This window comes from Rhipicephalus microplus, chromosome 4 (genome assembly GCF_043290135.1).
Source record: "Rhipicephalus microplus isolate Deutch F79 chromosome 4, USDA_Rmic, whole genome shotgun sequence".
In the NCBI taxonomy this organism is placed as follows: Eukaryota; Metazoa; Arthropoda; class Arachnida; order Ixodida; family Ixodidae; genus Rhipicephalus; species Rhipicephalus microplus.
Window position 1 is genome coordinate 2,091,876 of NC_134703.1, and position 22,078 is coordinate 2,113,953.

Sequence of the window (22,078 nt, forward strand, 5' to 3'; positions counted from 1 at the left end):
CAGGCGCTGCGTTAGTGTCTCGATGCGTGCAGTGGGGGCGAACGAGCGCATCGAAGCACGTGAGATATGAGCGCTATCTGGCAGTTATCTTGGAAAACGAAGCGCACGGCGTGCGCACCCGTTTCGAATGCGACAAGGTGGAGAACGCAAGGCGACGGGTCACTCACTCACTCACTCGGTCGTTCCGTCCGTCCGTCCGTCCGTCCGGTCAGTCGGTCGGTCGGTGCTCCTAGGCTGAGAAGCATTTAGAAGTGCACACAATTTATGCAGCAGATTTTGTGCCTTCCCGTTTTATTGCGATAGCGATTATATGGACACTTTCGGTAGGCTTTTTCCACCCTTGTAATAACTGCCAATTTCGTGAACATGGCACAATGGTAATACGGTCCAATTTTCAGAATTACCACCCATAGTGGGTTTGCATTCATTTTAGTTGAAACAATCAGCGTTCCCATCACAATCGCGTTGCTGGTGGCGCGGTCAGCTTGCGGCCACCGCGTAGCGCGCCCGGATTGCGGCGGCCAGACCACGGTGAGTTCTCTTCTTTTTACTCGCACAGCCCTGCTTCTCAAAGTGTGTGCACGGTTCTACATCAGAGGAATCCTGTACCATTACTGCAACCTATGTCCTCAGCGGCTCCATTAGTGAAATCCAGGGGAGAACCCAGGGGACAACCTGTTAGGTTACCCTGATGGAGAACGCACCAAGTTCCCGTAATGGGGTTCTACTTTGGGGGAACCCAAGTCACGCCACGGCACTCCCTCCCCCTCCTTATGTTGGAAGAAACCCAAAGGAATGCTGTCGCGGCCATTGAACACAAACGTAAAATTGAAGATATGACTTGATTCTAATTGTGGCCTAGCCACCATTAGTTGTTGGCTTTTCATTGGTCTAAGTGAATGTATACACGGTTCTTTGAATGCAATATCAGGGGTTACCAGCCGCCATTATCGTATGCATAAAGTATGCAGTGTCATAATCATGCACTTTCAAAATGATGTATGAGATATGAATCTGTGGAGGCACAGGGAAAAATTGCGCCTCCTCTAAATTATTAGTGTTAGGGGGGCGGCAGCCGCCTCCCCATGTTCACGCCTAAGCCTTCTTCTAAGTTGCCCATATCATTGCTTATTTTATAGCCACAGGAAAGCACAGTAAATGCGAAGGACCGCGTAAGACCAGACCATGGGAAAAGGCAACACGGATGTGCATTGTCGTGTTCTGGTGTGTCAGTTTATTGGGCGAAAGCTCTTGAAAAAATGCAAAAAAAGCCGCTGCCTACGTACATTTGTTAAACTTTTTTCTGCCTTGGTTACACTTTCTTAAAATGAAAACCCATTACTTGGTTAGGAAGATCTTGTTCAGAACCGTTACTATATGCTAGCAGATGAAAAGTAGCACGATTGCGTAGTCATTGACTTTATTGCCATCATAGTATTATTGTTAACTTGAAAAGACTATAGAGCAGTTACGCACACGTGAACGTTTCGAGTGAGGTGCATATCGCTGCTTAAGAATCCTAAATTTACGTTTGGAGAAAGTAGGCAGGAGTAAATCATACAACATGTAGTTTAATCTGTCCAAAGGATGATAACGCAACGTAAGGCACAGAAAAGAAGTGATACGGAAAAAAGTGGAGTGACCGTGGTTGTATCTACGCTTTAACAAAATAAGGACTGACGCCAAGCTTTACAGCTTTTCTCTTGGGCCATAGAGGTGTAGCGATTGTAATAATGTTACACGGGTTCAAAATACCAACACGTTTTGATCTTTAGATGAAACGAAGAAAATTGATTCGGTATAAGCACTGCTGTGACGTGGCAGCAGCCGAAACCACTTAAAATAATAGCTTTGTAAAGGTAGTCCAGTCGCAACAGAGATCCTTGCTATCCGTAATGATGCCTTCCCGTTCGGTTGAAGTTACGAAATTGTGTAGTGGCTCTACAGTGCGTACAGCTTGCGATGGCGTGCTGCAAAATTTATTATTTGAAACAAGGCGTGAATTCTTCCTCATGCGCCTGAATGTCTGCCGAATCCTGGATTTCAGCCTTAGCATCTTGCCGAAAAGTAGCCGGCCTACTGTCTTTTTTATGTTGTACTATTTCATGTTCTAGTAACTCATATTGTAACTAAATAAGTAATGAAACCATGAGCCCATTATAAGTGCGCTGAACAAATGGTGGGTTTCTTACCATACATTGATCGAATGCCACCATGTACCTGTATCTATATAAAGAATGCACTTCTTATTTTTCAATGTGCGACCTCCGTATTCCGTATTAATCTTTTTTTTCTACGCTTTTACTTGCGCTGATAGCCAGAATTTTTTTTACGGCAGGGGGTGTTGCGGGCACTTGCCAGAGGGCCCGATTATTTAACACAAACACCCATTCCCATTATTCGTTTTTAGTACAACACCTTCCACCAACAAAAATTTGTAGCTTGGGGGGGAGGGGAGGCAAAGCTTTTTTCCTATTTTAATCTTGGCGCTACGAAGACACTTATTCTTATTTTCCCAAATTTGCATCTTCCCAAATTTGCAGGTGACGTCGAGACAAATCCCGGGCCCGACTTAAAACAAATTTCTCAACAACTAACGCAAATTGCTGGTGATATTAAAGAAATTAAAGAAGAACGACTAACCGCTATTGAGTCCAAATTAGAAAAACTGGCTGCCTTAGATGAAAAAATACTGGACTGCACCACAAAAGTTTCCGCCTTAGAAAAAGTAGTATCAGGCCTAGAATTAAAGCTGGATGAATTAGAAAACCGGTCTAGAAGAAGTAACTTGATAGTGTATGGCATCCCTGAGGATGAAAAAGAAGAGGAATCACAAGAGCAAGAAATAAACAATACAGTTGCGACAGGTGTTCTGAAAATTGAACCTGTTTCAATCGAAAGGATACATCGGCTCGGTAAACCAAGCGCGAACAAAACTAGACCAATTATTTTCAAACTCCTTGATGATCGAGACAAAACAAAGTTTTTGAAAAACTGTCATAAACTAAAGGATACCGACATATCAATTAGTGAAGACTTTTCCCAGCGTGTGCGTAATATAAGGAAAAAATTGTGGGACTCGGCGAAACCAAATAAGAAATCCGGGCAAAAGGTACATCTTGTCTACGACAAAATTAGTATAGACCGTATTCTTTATCGCTGGGATGACACCGTAAACGATAAAGTGATTATTGGCGAGGCAAAAAATCCCTCAACTGGAAAAAAAAACCTGCCAAGCGACGGGCCGGCGTCTCGCACTCGAAACCGCCCCAGTTGAGGTTTATAAATGTGAATTGCCGAAGTGTCTTAAAGAAATTAGAATCTCTTGAATGCCTACTTCTCGACCTTGAGCCAGACTTTGTTGCTTTAACCGAAACCTGGTTAAATAATTACATTTTAGATAGTGAAGTAACGCCCCCAAATTACAATATAATACGAAAGGACAGACCGACACGAGGCGGTGGAGTAGCGTTAATGATAAAACGCGAAATACAATACACTGTGCTGCCAGAGGTTGAAGGTGTAGAAGCTGTCTTTTTGAAACTAAAATTTGGCCTTCACACAACAATTGTGGGCTGCTGCTATCGCAGTCCTACTTCTGGCGAAGATAGCATGCAATCGCTCTACAACTACATTGAACAAAACATACAAAGCGCAAGATTCATCTTGTTGGGTGATTTTAACCTTCCTGATATCGACTGGCAATCCATGAAATTTCATTCCGCATGCTCAGATGTCCTTATCGACACAATGCTGCGATTTAATCTTCACCAAGTAGTCAACCAACCAACACGTGTCCAGGGAGAAACTTCAAATAATGTTGACCTTATATTATTGAGTAACCACTTCCCAGCCGATGAAACAAAGATTGAAGTTATGGATGGCATATCTGATCACAAGCTCACTTTGTGCACTGTCCCCTTTCGTGATAAAATAGAACCAACGAACATAAAAATTACTTACCCAGATTTTAAATATGCCGACGACACCAGCATACTAAATTATCTAATTAGAATGTTTCCGTCCTTCGAAGAATTGTCGAATGATAGTTCCACGACCATTGAAACATTATGGTCTCAGTTAAAAGAAATTATGCACCACTGTATTAATACCTTTGTACCTCTTAGAGTGAAAAAAATTAAGAAACACAACCCGTGGATAACACATGAAGTAATACATGCGAAACGCAAAGTAAAGCGAATACAAAAGAGAATAAAACGAAAACCCGGAGCAGTAACAGTAAATAATTTGACTGCTGCTGTGAGTGACCTAAAAACAAAAATCAAAACAGCGAAGAGCAACTATTTCACTAAAACGTTGCCAAACTTTCTAAAAAATTCCCCCAGAAAGTTTTGGAGCTACCTAAAGCCTGCAAAAAACAACAAAAGCAACACACCCCCGGAAAAAGATAACCCAATCACTGCAGGCAAAATGAACAGCTATTTCAAGTCTGTATTCACTGTCGATGACGGAAACATTCCAGACATCGACACTAGAGCGGAAGGTACCCTGGAATCGATTATTGTCAATGAGGCCGGTGTCATAAATCTCTTGTTAAACTTGGACACAAAAAAAGGAGCAGGGCCTGACAACATTCCTAACATCTTTCTTGTAAGATATGCAGAGGTGCTAGCTAAATATCTGTGCGTCATGTTTAACAAATCACTATCAACGTGCTCTTTACCTGTGGAGTGGAAAAAGGCCAAAGTTGTTCCTGTGCATAAAGGAGGATGCGGAAATGATATATCTAACTTTAGACCTATATCCCTGACATGTACAATCTGTAAAATCTTGGAGCACATAATTCTTAAACAAATAACTGTTTTCCTAGAAGAAAAACGTATATTATCTCCCTATCAGCATGGCTTTCGCCGAGGTCTTTCAACCATAACCCAATTAGTGGAATTAACACATGAGGTATCCCAGAGTATTGACAACCAAAAACAAACTGATCTAATCTTCCTCGATTTTGCCAAAGCATTCGACAAGGTATCACACAAGAAACTACTTCAAAAACTTGAGGCCACCTTAGGAAATTCTACTGTTCTTAACTGGATCAAAAATTATCTCACTGATCTTACACAGTATGTGGAATTTAACGATGAAACCTCTGCTACCACCTCCGTCACATCTGGAGTTCCGCAGGGCTGTGTGCTGGCGCCGATTTTGTTTCTTCTCTTTATTAATGATTTGCCTACAAATATTAAGGAAAAAATCAAATTATTCGCGGATGACTGCGTGCTATATCGAGAAATAAACTCAACCAAGGACCATGTAGCTTTAAATAGTGCTTTACAAGATGTTTCCTGCTGGTGCCGTAAATGGCAGATGTCACTTAATGCAAACAAGTGTACAATTTTATCAGTAAGTCGAAAAAAAAACTAGGTCAAATTTTCTTTACGCCATTAATGACATTCCCATAACTAGAGTAAGTCAGCATAAATATCTTGGAATTATTATAACTGAAGATCTAAGATGGAATGCACACATAAGTTACGTTACTTCAGCTGCACTACGCCGCTTGTTTACACTCAGATACCGGCTTCGCCAGGCACCGCCTTCTCTAAAACTGCTTGCATACACTTCCCTTGTGCGATCATTACGTGAATACGGTAATATTATTTGGTCACCATTCACAAAACAGCAAATCACGAAACTGGAAGGAATACAAAGGAAAGCTATGAGGTTCATTTACAACAAGTACAGACATACAGATTCTCCGACTAAACTAATGAAAAAAGCTGGATTACTTACTCTAATGAATAGAACAAGGTTAGCACGTGCAAAATTCATACATGAATTATTACATGGTCATTTAAACATTGATGTATCCGCGTATCTTACGTTTGATCAAACTAGAACAACACGCCAAAAACACCCAATGAGACTTAACGAATACTCCTTCAACACAAACTGCTTTAAGTACTCATTCTTTCTGTTAGCCACTAATGAATGGAATAAACTGGATCCGAGTATCTCCAGCACTACCGAATTAGCAAAATTTCTAACCCTTGTCGAAAATGAACTTTGTATTATGCAAACGGAATCACCTGGTTGATTTTAATATAGGTGTTCATGTGAACATTGTACGAGCGAAGTATCATGTCATCATATTTTTTCTTTAAGCAATTTTTAGTACTGAATCCAGGTGAAGAGAAATCGCTCTGTTGATTCTTGAACATGTTTCTGTTTTTCAGTGTGTATAAATTTGCCCTTCCTTGAAATACTTCGCCATATTGTAGGGTAGTTTCTTATTGCTGTAATTTCTTGTGTTTCTTGATGCATATGCCAATATGTCAACCAATGTGTCAACCAAGTCGCTGCATTTATTTTCTTCTGACAACTTTTCTTTACACTAATGTTTTCTGCCTTCTTTGATCTGAAATTGTTAAATGATCTGATTCTGTTAGTTTCATTTTGTACTTTATCGCGATGTATGTCTTTATTGTGTACCTATTCGAATTTTTATGTTCACGCCCTTCCTGCTAAAATCCCTGATGGGATTGGCAGTATGTCGAAATAAATAAAATAAATGAAAGGAAAGTACCAAGCCTAATTTCGGTTACGGATCTTTTTCAGCGGTCCACCAAAATTCTTGACTCCTCGGAGGGCAGCAGGCAGCGTCCGAAGAACACCCCCGTCAACGAAGCCCTCGTGTGGCCGACCGGAGCACACCTGTGGGTCGTGATCAGAGTGTGCCCCTGTGCTGCGCCTAGGTGGTAAGTGTTTTTTTCGTTCAAATAATTCCGAATGCTTCGGCATTATACTAGAGGTCATTGTGAGTAAATCGATAGCATGAATACTGTCTCAGTTAGATTACGTAGGCGGGCGAACTGTTAAATAATGCAATCGTTTTGAGCAATGTCAAGTGGCGCAACTTATTCTGGACCGCTGCACTTTAGTAACACCTTCAATATTATAGGTGAAAACCAGATTATGGTTGTGAGGGATGCTTTAGTTGAGGGCTCTGGAAGCGTGAGACCGTGGGGTTCTTTATTATGCATTGGCATCGCACAAGTACACGGGTCTTTAGCATTTCGCCTACCTCAAAATACGACCGCCAAAGCGGGGATCAAACCTACGACGTTCACGCCAGCAGATGAGCACCGTAAGCGTTATACTTCAGCAGCGGACTATCGAGACTGCTTCAACTGCTGATACATGCTGAAAGCAAGTAGCTAGAACGCATTACCTGCTATGTTGGTCGAGAGTGTAGACAACTTCACTAGAGTTCTGTAAGTATCTAGCTGCACAGCCTTCAATATGAAGGGAAGGGGGCAAATTGTAATGCAGATTTCCTCCTAAATGTTTAAGTCTAAATGTAACTGAAGATATGCTGCACAATGAGTGCAAAAAATCAAAACGAAGTGAAAGTCGTGCTTTTCACGATCATAGCTTCTTAGAGTGAGGCCTAGAGGAAAATCTGGCGCTACCGTCCATGCGAATTTCCTAAGGGTTGCTGTGCCACAATAGGAATGACTGTATATAGGTCTGCGAGCTTTATGTTGGCCGGCGTTGAGCGAGGCTTCGGCAAAAAAAGCGGATATGATGGTGACAACACTGCTTTTCTAAAACAAGAGGTTCATAAACGGATTTCATTGAACTGCTTGGTATTTTAAGACGAAATTTTAATTACCTGTGCGCATAGATTGGCAAAGGTCGTGGAGCTCACCGAGAATCACTTAGAAAATACATTTTGTGCTAAGGGCACACAACGCACAACGAACACTGTACACCTGATTGCCTACAATGCAATCGCGTGTGCCGTCACACAACATTTAGTAGACCACTCACAAGTACGCACATCTACAGTGCGCGTGCAGCTCTCAGGTGACGTCACTGACACCACACCATCACCCCAGTCAATGAAATCAGCAATATCCTAATCTCAGGCTCTACACAGAAGCATTTTGACACAAAACGACCAACGGATGGCGTCTAGTTCACGCGCAGCCGTAAGTGGCACCAACATAACAAACACATCCCATTTAATGTGCCGCAGAATGATGCGAAGATTACACTGACGACCTTGACCTCCACTTGTGTAGAAGCCTGATGTTCGGGACGACGCTGACGACTTCCCTCGAAGACAGAACTTTGACAGGGGCAGCCTTGTGGCTCACCATCGCGAAACGTCCCCAAGCATTATGCATTGCAACGCCGACTGTGGGCTGTACAATTTCGGCCGTTAGAGTGGCGCCATCTGCTCCCACAGCTGTGACAAGCCTGAGGCTGGAAGTCGGCTTGAGACCACGTTCGAAACAGTATCACAGCTGCCTATGACGCTTGGGGCTGGAAGTCGCCACCCTGTTGTTCCCGCAAGCGTTGACGCAACGCCACGGCCTCGCGGGCATCTTGCTCCATCGCGACGCCGCTTTGTCCGATGGTCAGAGTCGACGAATGAGTTGCAGGCGCTGGCGTGGACACCACATTTAGGGCGTGTTGGGCTTCCTCCTGTTCTGTCGCTGTGACATTTTACGTTAGCCTTCCCGTCCAGCCCGTTCCTAGTGCGGATGTGCGTCACGCGTCTTTCCAGTAATGGCCGCCGGCTGCTTCGAGGTGGGCCCGGAACATGTCCTTCCAGGAAGGCCATAAGGTGCTCGAAGAGAACCATTCCAGCCGGTAGGATGCAGAGCCAAGGAGGGCGAACGTCTAGGTCAAAGCAGGACAGAGTTCGCACACAAAGGGCGCAATAAGCCTCGAGACGCCAGACCCGCCATGAAAAGAGGCGGAATTTACGGGAGGACACAGGTTCTTTCTGCCGAGGTGGGAAACGCGGCGTAGAATCATCCTTGTCGCCATTTGCTGTGTCGGTTGGCGGCAGCCGACAACCCATGCCCGGAAACTGGAGTGAGACGCGCTGGTTGCCAGCACTGCTCACGGCACGAAGCAGTGAGTACCGTACTCGCCAAAGCCCAGACTGCGAAAGACGGACGACGCGGCCGTTTATTCGCACAACACAACGAACACGAGTGCACACGTGATTGGCTACAATGCAATCACGTGTGCCATCACGCAACGTCATCTACTAGACCATTCACGAGTACGCGTACCTACGGGGCACTTGCAGCTTGCAGGTGACGACGGCGACACCACAACAATCTGCGTTCTCTAATGTGTGCCTAAATCAAAGTACATGGGTATTTTCTATTTCACCCCCTTCAAAATGCAACATTGGCTCGGATAATGGTTTCTTGGTGACGAACCGGTGTCCGTAATAACTACTCGACAATGTTGTCAAATGTGTCTCTAGCAATCAGAATTGACGTGGGTTGTAAGCCAAGCATCTAGCATTTTGCTTGGAGGGAATCTTACCAATTTCGATGCCAATGCTTTTGTGCAGATTGATCTGGCCCGTCACCGTGCCATGGACGCCATGGTAGACGTGATGGACGTCCCAACAGAAAATGTCATGAATCCAGTTACACCCTTCGAATCATTGAACAGGTAGCGTCGATAGAAAGCGCTGTTTACGAGCAAAAAGAACAAATTACTTTCACATGCTGTTTCGAAAAAAAAAATAAAAACACCAATGATGCCACACGCAGTTACTATCGCATTGCAGATAAAAAAAGAAACTACTCTTTGTTACAGAAGTTCTAATAAGCATACGCAATTGGCCTGTTCATTAATGAACGATGGCCGTATCTTTACTGAACTACGGAAACTTACCAATTGTCAGAGGTTTTGCGAAGGAGAGGATATTAGGAACTTCCTAATGGTAGCGTAAACATATAACTTCGAAGCCAATTATCACTTTGCAACAATCTACTTGAATTACTCCAACTTTTCATGCAGTTAGGACTGCACACTCAACATCGAGAAGGTAGCATTCAAAGTTATCACACTTAATTTTCTTAAAACAAACACCGTTTGGTAGTATTTGACATTCATATTGGCTGTGAAGACAGTTTTTCTAGGCTATCCTGACCCATTCTTTCTTTTTCCTTTTTAGGATTTTGGCATACGTGTTCATCATGCTAATATGTAGTATTGGTAAGCTATGATTTCCTTTACAAACCTTTCTGAAATAAGAATAATAAGATAACTATTATTCTTTGTTGAAGGTGATTTGAAGATATTAAGCTTATCATTATAAAATCTCTTGGCATGGCTGTGATCAAGTGGCTGTGATCAAGTGAGGCATTCTCACCACGCAGACTTTGGTGAGAATTTACTTCGTTTGTGAAATAAACGAAAATAAAAAATATTGAGTAAAAGAAATAAACTCGTAACGTCCACCTTGCATCCACCTGAAAGTACTGTAAGACTAAAATCATCAAATGCGGCAATCTTACCATACACTTTAAACCCACGTGCTAAAAGCACGACGTGATTTCTGAGGCGCGCAGTAGCAGAGAGCACCGGTGAACTACAGTGACTTTCCGCCCGCCCGCCCATTCGTCTCTCTGCCCGCCCAAATCTGCGCAAGTGCACCCAAATCTGAGCACACGGGCCTATAACATTTCCGCCCCATCGGAGATGCAGCCGCTGCCACCGGGATGCGATCCCGCGACCTGCGGGTCAGAAGCCGAGTACCTTAGCCACTGGACCACCACGGCGGGACAGCCAGCCAGTTTGTATGGAGAGAGTGTCATTTTAGGGCTCGCGTTGAAATTCCCGCTGGCGATAACGTAAGCAATTTCCACATCAGTAAAAGGCGCTACTAATGCGGTAAAATTGTTAGTACTATACATTCTCCTTTAATATTGCTCTGACTCTGGACAGGACCGCAAGGAATGCATGAACCCACTTGCAAAAGAAACGTTTTCAACTGAAAAGCTCCTCAATTCTTTTTTCTCGATTGGCCATCTTAACTTTCATACGACAGCATTCTGAAATAGTGGAGGCTGAGATATTGTACATTGTTGCCTTTTGGTGCATAACCTGAAGAACACAGCAATCATCTTAGCTTAATAGTTTTTGCTCAGTTGACCCTCTGAACTTGCACATGATAACACTGTGAAACAGTGGTGGTTGAAGTATTGTGCATTGTTGTCTTTCCGTTAATAATCTGGATGACTTTAGTATTATCTTAGCAAATCTTTGCTCAGTTGCTCATCTGAAGTTGTACGTGATACGTTATGAAAGAAATGTTTAGTATATATAATCTTTGTCACGTTCTTTTTTTATTATTGCAGTGGTGACCACTGCCGCGGTGTGCTCCCTGCAATTCACACTTCGCAAGGTGGGCTTCAGAAACAACGGAGTCATGCCCGGAAGTCTGGCAGCGGCTTGGCAAGCTTCCAAGCGCGGCACTGTGCGAAGGCGCAGCCTCTTCTCCCTTCTGCAGAGATGGGGTGTTAAGGGAGTTGCATGGGAGCTTAAATTTTTTGTCGGCTACATGACCCTATTGTTCTTCTTCTTATCTTCTTTGGAACCTGCGGATCCGGTGGATTAACAGGGCCGAATTCACGTAACGTCGGAGATGCTGCTTCAAATACTTCCACCTATACGAACGCCATTCTCATTCACAGCCTTAAGTAAATATCATGAAGGCTCTCCGTAGCGGTATTTGCCTCTCATTTTCGTTTGCCACAGCGGGCGCCTCCTATATGTATACCTTCTGTGCTTTCGAGCGCTTCGCTTGCGCCAGTAATGCGTGTAACATCGAGTAAACCAATGTGGTACATTTCGCAATGTCTATCATGTCTCGCATACAACACCTCATTATCGTGCACCGACACCCGTGAATAACCGGCATCATTTATGATGGTTTTGGGACATTAAACCACACATATCAATCAATAACCGGCATCAGTAGGCTTTTATTTTACTCAAGGGCTTCTTTGTTTACTAGTCACACGAAAGAGTTTCATAAAGGACGTTGCGGTTTCACGAAATTATTTTCATCTGCCACTGAGGATATTTATCTGCGCATGCTCATGCAATATGCAAACCTATCTATCTGGCTCGCCTGTTGGTCTCGACGTGAATGATAACTCTCAAGGCGCTTAATTTCATATTATGGAAGGTAATTAACGGTTGGCCCCACCATGTGCTATCTAAATTCCATGAATGCGCACTCGTATACCAGCACAGGAATAAAAGAACGGGTCTGACTATTAGGGCATAACATATATATATATATATATATATATATATATATATATATATATATATATATATATATATATATATATATATATATATATATATATATATACATATTGTGACGACGCGATATTGGCGAGCACTCAAAGCGCCTCAAACAAATACGATTTATCGATCTCAGGAAACAGACTGCAACGACTTCGTCTTTTGCCCTCGGCCGCGCGTATGTGCCAGTGGTGAGGACAACGAAGCAGCGCGAGTGTCCTTGGCCGAGGGCAAAAGACGAAGAAGTCGTTGCAGTCTGTTTCCTGCGATCAATAAAACGTATTTGTTTGAGGCGCTTTGTGTGCTCGTCAAGCTCGCGTCGTCACACTGGTGGAGGTGCGGGGTACGTCTTCATGCTTGGCACCCCTTCGCGGACCCAACATTCAAGCCCGGAATCACTTCCACCCGTCGACACACCAGTCCACCGTTCCAGTCGCCATCTGCGAGGCCTAGCTCCCGAGCTCAATCCCTTTCCAGAAACTGCCAGCAATCGCTTGCCTCCTTCAACCACCATGGCCACTGCAGCTACATCGCACATGACACTTCAGAATCCCATGATTCCTGACTGCTTTCATGGTGAGACCTATGAAGATGCACAAGACTGGCTGGACCAGTTCTAACGCTGCGCGAAGTACAACCAGTGGGCCACCCCAGAAGACAAGCTCGCGAATGTGTACTTCTACCTGAAAGACAGCGCCCAGACGTGGTACATCAACAGGGAAAGAAGCATGGCTACGTGGAATGACTTCCGCAAACAGCTGATCGACATCTTTAGTAGTGTTGACAGAAAAGAGAATGCGCAACGTCTCTTGGAAGCTCGAATTCAAAAACCAAACGAGAGCGTCGCTATGTTCGCCGAGGACATGACCCGTCTTTTCGGCAGGGCGGATCCCGAGACGCCGGAAGACAGGAAGCTGCGGTATCTAATGCGAGGCGTGAAGGAGCAACTGTTTGCTGGGCTTGTGAGAAATCCGCCAACAACAGTAGCTGAGTTCACGAAAGAAGCCACAGCTATTGAACAGGCCCTGCAGCAACGGTACCACCAGCAGAACCCGGTCAACGTTCGAGCGAGTAGCCCTGTTACGACTGCGCGAGCCTCTGCGACAACGACAGGCCTCTGCGAGAAGTCATCCGGGAGATTTTGAGGGAGGAGCTTCGGCAGCTTGGTTTAATTCCAGCAACTGAACCGACGTCGGCATTGCAGCTTGGTTTAATTCCAGCAACTGAACCTACGCCGGCATTGTCTTTTGTCGCTGATGTTGTCCGGGATGAGGTCCGCCAGGCTCTCTCTTCATCTGGCTATAATGGTGTGCGACGACATTTTACTTATGCTGATGCAGTCCGACGCCCCGTCGTCGCGCCTTCAGCACAGCAGATTCCAATGACTGGACCACCACCAACCCTGCAAACACAGCCTCTGTCAGCACCGACCACTTTCGCAACCTCACCGATTCCTCCGACAAGACGAATGCCGTATAGCCAACATGCCCCACAACGTGGCGCCAAAACGTGGCCCAATAGTGAGTCTCCACTTACCTACTTGCGTCGGAAAACCAATTTGTGGCGTACCGCTGACCGTCGACCGGTATGCTTTCATTGTGGCGAAGCTGGGCACGTCTACAGGGTTTGCTGTTATCGCGACGCACAGTACTCGAGATTTCCTCGCTACCCTGATTACACTGCGTACGACGATCGACGCATGTACAACTACGCCCCTGTGAACACACCGCCGCAGAATCCAGTAATGCCCAGATCACGTTCTCCATCTCCAGCGCGGCCCAGTTCACCTAATCGTCGCAGTTTTGCCGACGTCACCAGGGGGCTAGTTTCCCCTAGCCCGCGACGGAGAAACTAGACGCAGCGACCTCGGGGGATGGAGTTGCCAATAATCGAAATTCCGATTAGCCCCCATTGCAGACAAATGACAGCTCGAAGCCATCGATACCTAAGGAAACAGACTGCAACGACTTCTTCGTCTTCGAATCCCGGCTGCGGCGGCTGCATTTCCGATGGAGGCGGAAATGTTGTAGGCCCGTGTGCTCAGATTTGGGTGCACGTTAAAGAACCCCAGGTGGTCTAAATTTCCGGAGCCCTCCACTACGGCGTCTCTCATAATCATATAGTGGTTTTGGGACGTTAAACCCCACATATCAATCAACTTCTTCGTCTTTTGCCCTCGGCCAAGGACACTCGCGCTCTTCGTTGTCCTCACCACTGGCACATACGCGCGGCATTACATATATATATATATATATATATATATATATATTGTGAGCATTATTTATGCGTCCCATCTTTTCATCTGTAAATACTCATCATCACCAGTCAAGTTTAGGTTGTGGGGCACATACTCGGGTCAATAAAAGGAGAGGCTCGAGTGTTCTCGACGCCATCTTACAATATATCTATATATATATATATATAGATATATATATTAGCAGGGGCGCATGCGTGAGTCGACCATCGATTATCTTCTATAAAGATAAAAAAGAAATGCCTTGGCTTTTACCTTTCCCGTAGCTTTATGACTTATAGGTTCACGTATCTCATGGGCTCGTGCAAATAAGGTTTTGTGCCATCTTTCTTTTTCCGCTGTTGTGCTCTTCTTCAGTTGTTAGTAGGCATTTGCGATGTGCTGACGTTCGTCTTGTGTTCGTGTATAAACGCCCTCTCTCTTCTAGAATGAACACGAGTTCAAGTAAATCGAAGTAATTCCGTTTTAATAACGTGTGCTTTTCCAGTAACGTATGACACGTCCAACGTAAGGATCTCAACTTCTCTAGTTATAGGTAGCCGCATACAACCAGGTACACCATGGTTGTGAGGCAGTCTTATCAATATTATTTTAAAAACGGTCAATAGAACACAAAACCTGCTATACAGTACTACGAATGAGTGTAATTTTGGGCTGCTGGGCAGAAAACTTTTGTAGTTTCTATTACGTGATTATTCGAAAAGAAAAGTAAACATGCAGATTTCAATCAATCAAACCGACTGCTGAGTAAGTATCTTTTATTCTATGGGTAAACTTGCATTAAAATCATTCACTCATCTCATACGCCTTTTAAAAGCGTAACAGCTAAACTCAAAGCCGGTATCATAGGCTCCATTTTCTTTAAAACTGAGAGAGTTTGAATTGTCGCACGACACAGATTTGCAAACAAAGGTTTTCGCAGTACCAATGCCACCTATCTTCCTCGGGAACTATTGTGATCTGCTGATTATTGTGAAGTTCATCACCACGTGGTGCTCGCTTTCCTAGGGTGACGCCAGTCAAAGTTTCTCTTTGCAACGTATTCCCCAATTCGCTGTTCACCACTATCTCAAAAAAGTGGTAAGCTGGGCTGATTGTTATGAATTCGTAATTATAAATGGCCCTAAACAGAGAGAGAGAGAGAGACCAAAAGGGGAAGAACTGCAAACGAACTATATCGTACTGTGTAGTTCTTCCCTTTTTGGTCTCTAGGACTTTTTTTTGCAATGCTTATTATTATGCACCACTACTTTATTTTGGGGAGGTACTTCAGCACCTAGAATACTTGAGTTGATACATAATTTTTGTTGTGGATGATAATAAATAATAATTGTATTTTTGTTGATTGTAGAATGTGCAAATGTCTTGATTTTTTCTGCAAGCATGGAAGGAAGAAGTTGACTATACGTTATATATAAGCATTCCAAAATTTTACTCTGTTCCTCTCTTACACAGCCGCTTAACGTGCGTCTTCTGTGATGATGATTGGTGTGTAAGAAAATCAGCCTCACTCAACTTGATCGTTGACGAGGGAGAGCAGAGCTCATTTAGTAAATATAACGAAGACGAAAAACAAAGCTGAATTGGATTATTGTACTCATTTCATCTTATAGACCATAAAGTAGAATCAAAACTATGTTGTACGTGCTACGATGCCAGAACTGCGAGAGCGTTTTGGTACAATGTCCTGGAGCATAATCTAGTGTTCTGTAGTATATGTGACCTACATTGCATTCAGCCGTGCTTCAATAGAAGCATTTGCTGAAGTTTCTAACAGAACCTCTCAGACCAAAATGAAAGAACACGTTTGAGGTATTTCATTCCACCCTCAAGGTAGAATGAAATAATAATAATAATAATAATAATAATAATAATAATAATAATAATAATAATAATAATAATGGTATCATCAGATGGTACCACTATTATTACCACAACTGGTACCACCACTATTAGATGGTACACCCACTATTATTCATTAGCCATGGCTTAACCATCAGACACGTTTTTTTCCTTCCTATGTCGGTACAAAACTGCGCGTGCATCCAACATTGGCACGCACTTACATTCTTGATAATGTAGAGAAAGGTTACAATGTGAGCTTTTGGTTAGCGATCTTTTGTGCTCCAATAATCAATAATTAATGCAATCTGTCCAACGTAAAAGTGGTCGCCGTTGAAAGAGACCTGATCAAGTACGCTTGTATGGCAATCAGTGAAATTATTCGTGAGTATTACGAAACAAATATCCGTCCGCTTATTTTTAACTCCCTCGTTCTTTCACTCCATTGTGGCACAGGTCTTACCTAGCTTAAAAACACCGCTAACGCCGTACCTGCTTGCTACTTTTTTTATCTTGTGAGATAGCAGTGAATGTATCGTATCCGTACAATAACTTTCCTCCAATTGCTTTCTGCAATTATTCTCGAACTTTACATAACGGACTTCTTTAAACGCTCAGCGACGGAGGCCACTGCATCGAGGGGCTAACCTTCATCTAAAGGACGCGTAAAATGTGTGCTATTTGACGCTTATTTTGTGCTTCCACGACTTCGTCAGGGCAGAATTTAGGGAATGCGGGGCTACACCGCTTCTTGCAACCTTCAATTGCATAGACGAGAGATTTAACAGCGGTTTTCATGATATTGGAGAATACTGCCAACAAGCGTGGTTCTTTTGAACCATTGGAAATGTGCCTACAAACTGCATTACACTAATCTAAGGAAATTTTAGTAAGGTTCAGCCCTCCTTCAATTAATTCAAAATTTTACCCACAGAAAATAACACGGTTTGAGTGGTCTTTTCCCCACAAGAAATGAAGTAATTGTCCATAAAAAATTACCTAAGCTGCCTTGCAAACATTTGTCAATCTGGCTATTGTATATAGATAACTAAGAACAGGAGCCTTAGAACCAATACATATTCCTGATTTCTGTGCATAAATGTCTGCCTTCCAACTTACCAATAACTTTAAATCCGCGGGAGAAAAACTAAAAAAAGCCCCTTTCAAAACGCCTCATTTCTCAGTGAAATCCGTCTCGTGCTCTTGTTCATAATACTGTCATTAGCACATACTAAGTCCTCATGCGTCAAAGTGCAGTGAAGGACTTCGAAATTCACTGTTAAAGATTCGCAGGATTGAAAGGCAATGAAGTAGTTCCTGAGAATTACAAATACTAAAAGGGTATGAAAAACTCAGAATGAGCAGTTTTACGAAAATAAAAAAAACAAAAACTTGCCTTTTTCTGAAACAATTGCTCAAAACCGAATCTCGTTTTGCGATTCAGTGTGATTTAACTTTTCTAACATTGCAAGGTAGTTATGTTTTAACAAAAGGTGGACAGCATGTTGCTGAACTACCGATGGCTTAAGTTTTACCGCACTAAAGTTCTTTATCTCGACTGTTATTGTTTTTTTTTAGAAAATACTGTCCAGCATACTTACGAAATACACCACCTTGTCTTAAAATATAGGCCTGAGTTTTTTCACCACACAATAATGAACCAAAGACCGAATAGTCGGAACATTTGAAATGCACATTAGATCCCTTGATGCTAGCAATGCAGTCTAAAATGCAGTGCGAGCGCTCTTCTTCATATGTCTAGCAATAGCACGAGGCAAACTTAACACGTCAATTGATTTGTGATTCCATTTAAAATAGTATTTTGGGCCTAAGGCTAGCTTTTCAACGGAGCATTTTGGCCGTGTTGTAAGTCCTACTGTAGTTTTTTTTAGCGCATAAAAAGTAAGTTCTACTGTAGTTTTTTTAGCACACAAAAAACATGGACAGATAAAGACGGGACAGATGTTATGCCCTGTACTCATTTGTTCCTGTCATTTTGTGCGCTAGAAAACTACTCGATAAGCCTAGCGTTTCGCAGTTGCTATCATGTACAACTACTCCTAGGACCAGGACATTATTTCGCGCAGAAACAGTAAAAAATCTAATTCTTACATCGTTGAAGTTCTCAAGGTTTTGCCCTCAGTAAGAATTCCGCATATTGGTTAGCAATTCCCATCCAGCCAGCGTTCAGCTCTTTCTGGCTGTCATCGTCACACGCAGTACAGCAACGGACCTTGCTGCATTTCTAATAAAATCTTACTTGACGAAGGAATTCCGCGGACAGTATGGCACAAGTCCTCTAGGCATGCCTCGTTGATGGTGGCAGAAGGCTGCACAAAAGTTGAACTTCAGCCGGGCAAACTGTATTCTTAGAAAACCAGGAACTATTCCAAGCGCGAAATAAACACACAGCACTTGAAGAAGGCAAAGAAACAGGGTTGTGCTGATGAGTAGCAAAAGGGGGCTGACAGTACCAAAATTAAACCTTAGAACAACAGAAAAGAAAACAGAGCTAGTTGGTACGTATTCATTATGAAAAGACTGGGCGTGCTAAGATGGGCAAGGGTTAAGCGAAGACACCACGTAACAACTGAAGGGGTCCAAAACGGCGGCAAAGAAAGAAGACACGAGGACTTATCTGTGCATTCTCATGCAACACTCGAACCTATCTATCTTGCCCAAGTCGGGGTCAACATGAAAGATAACTGTTAAGGTATTTGATTTCACCTTCGTACCAGTTAATTTACGCTTGGCTCACGCATGTGCTATCACAAATAAGTATATATACCATGCCTCAATCGTCAGACCCGTTTCTTCAGTGCTATGCCGGTACAAAGCTGCGCATTTATAGAACATTGACTGGCACTTACTCTCGACAATGTAAAAAAAAAGATCAAAAGTGAGCCTCCGGATAGCGATATCTTGTGTGCCAATGATCTCTGGTTCATGCATCCCCTGTGTGCAATTTAGAAGCAGCTGAAAGAGACCTTATGAACTACATATTTATGGCAACTAGGGAATTTATTGGTGTGCGTTACGGAACAAGTATTCATCCGCTACGTGCATTTTACTCAGTCATTCCTACTCTGCCCTGCTGCACAAATCTTACATACCTTATTGGCAGCCGTAAAAACAACGTTAACGCCATATTTATTCCGACTTTCTTTAGCCTCTGAGACACACAATAGGGAGGTTTAGAATACCGTTTGCAAGCGCTGCGGGGGTTGAGGGCGTAGCGGGCGCCATATGAGCTTTAGAATAGCGTTTGCCCTGCTGCAATCCGCAACGCACGATCGCAGCGACATCGCAGCCTCGAAACCAGCGCTTGCGGGCCACATGCGAGCCGCCATCAGCGCACGCAAGTTCGGATTTTTTGCGTGCGGTCCGCGAAAGCGAACGCCGACTCGCGTTACGACGCATGCGCAGTGGCAGCGACCGCACTGCAAGGGCTCGCGGTGCGCCATTATAAAACTCCCTAAAAGACTGTACGGTGCTCCTACAATACGTCTCTTATTATTGCTTTCGGCAAGGATGCTCGGACTTGATATTACGAATTTCTTTAAAACGCTCAGTGCCAGGGGCCGTGGATCAAGAGGATAAGCTATAAGTGCTAGTAGATATTTGTGGTGTCTTAACTACCTTCTTGTATCCGTGTTTCTCGTGCCTGTTTTTTGTTAGTGTTTTTCTATAATGTATACGCACCATTGAGCTCAGCTTTCTGTTGTTCTAGGATTGAGAACATTCGTGCTTTTTTATTGTATTACTGACAAGTTTTCCCTTTGAGGCTATTAGCTAATATCACCGAATTCTCAGGACTGTATTCATAGAATTGGCGTAAAATAAAGAAATTAAACTGTTGCCGCTAACCAATATAAAAGACGTATTGGAGAAACCGGCTGAGCAACAGAAAACCTTACAACAGAAAAGTTTCGTCAACTCGGCTCCAGCATTCCATCCGTAGTGGGTTTGCCCCGTATCCAGATGAAATCGCCATCGTAATTATCATAGTCGCGTGGCTGGTGAGGCTGTCAGCCCACAGCTACCGCGTAGCGCATAAGACTGCAGTGCCTATAGCGGTGAGTTCATTTGCGTTGGTCTCACGCAGCCCTGCTATTCCGCAACATATTGCCACTCATGTCAAACGTCATCGTCTTGGCGAACCACAGCAACTGCTAAATAATATTTGTATTTCATCTAGCCTCTTCAAGGGACACAATTTCGGGGGGGGGGGGGGTCACACCGGATACCATTAACGCTTCTATAAATCCTTCACCTCCATACCTCCACTATCTAGAGTTCCTAAAACGGGTGCTTACATCAATTCTAGTGAGATGGCTTTAAGTTTCATAGGTAATACAATAAAAAGAAAATTGCCTGTTACATGAAGACACCTTATGCTACAGTTTTAAGGAATGTGTCACGCTAAGAGGTTTCAAGTTCTTAGGCTTATAACTCTGTTCAAAGAGTTCAATCATAACACTAATTCTTGTGATAACCATCATTGCATCGCAATACGCTTAGAACTATCAAATTGTGTCCAAGCTTCAGCTTGGGGACAACTTGCGATTGCGTGTCGTGGATTACATTTGGTGGAAAAAGGCTGACATGCGTGGACGCGTACAATACTGCTGGCCAAAGATTAACTTCAATGTACACGTAATATTAGGAGTAAGTTCTCTTCTCTTGTGTTCACCTTCACAATGCTATATTTAATTTAGGTACTGCAACAATGGTGTTAGTATAGGGTTTACCTTGTCTATAGTGTACGTCACAATTTGTGAAATACAGCCGTGAAATTTCAAGGCAACCAAGCATTTCTACTTTTGCCGGTGATGATAATGCGGCCTCGATAATCCTTATTAAGTTAAGTACTTTTCAATAGCTTGTGTATAGCGCTACTTCATAAAAGATGCTGATAGACCAAACTGCTCTTGTATTACACACTTCGCATCTTTAGTGCGCCCTTCTTGATAATACAAGGAGATTCTAGCAAATTCTAGGTACAAATTTATTCAGCCTCCGTCTATTCTAAGGGCGCCAGGCCGTTCTTAATGAACCCCTGTCAACGAAGCCCTCGTGTTGCCCACTGGAGCACACTTGTGGGTCGTGACTAGAGTTTCTGAGACGCGCCTGAAGGGTAAGTATTCAGAAAGTCAAATTATTTGACACTGCAAATTCGAAGTGATTGCGTATGAACCACTGGGAAGAAAATTGCCACAGATACATTCCAAAGACAGACGCCGGCTGCCAGCCTGCGCCGCCGGTAAAGGCGAGAACATTAAAAGTTTGCCGAACAGGTTTCTAAATATTAGTTGCCAATTTAGCACTGTGTGGGTATTTCTTCCCAGTGTCTTTTTGCGCTGGTAAGTCTGTTTTAAACATGAACGAACTTCCCAAAGACGCAGTTTTAGCCTGTCACTGGTGTCCCACAGCCTACGGCATCAAGAACAACAACAAAACTAGATAGCATGACGAGCGTTAGAATTAAGGATGAAATGCGAACATCGAAGAATATTGTTTGAAACGAAATGACAGCTCTACTCAAGGGAAGATAGAGGTTTATCAAAAAAAAGTTCGGTACTTTGGCCGTTATCAAATAATACGAAACAACCATTAAGCTCTCGACTGATGCCGAAATTAATGGGAAACGATGTTGGAAATATTTCAGTAACTAAAAAAAGTGCTTCGAAAGAACCAAGCCTTTATGACTAAGAGGAAGATCGTTAGAGTAATTCACATTCAGAGCAAAAGCCTTTGGCTGCATGAACGGTACGACGTGTAATGCTAAGAAATTTATGACAACTCAAAAAACAATAGAGTGACAGCTTTCAATGGTCGTTAATGGTGAAAAAAGTGGCGGTGCACTCATTATTTATAGGAAAT

The 22,078-nt window shown here is 43.3% G+C and overlaps 1 long non-coding RNA gene across 1 annotated transcript; it reads left to right on the forward strand.

The window, feature by feature from the left end:
- Positions 1–459: 459 nt before the first annotated feature.
- On the forward strand, positions 460–9,430 carry LOC142813842 (uncharacterized). Its single transcript, XR_012894698.1, has 3 exons — positions 460–531; positions 6,580–6,719; positions 9,344–9,430. It is a non-coding gene; the product is annotated as an uncharacterized LOC142813842 (long non-coding RNA).
- The last annotated feature ends 12,648 nt before the right edge of the window (positions 9,431–22,078 follow it).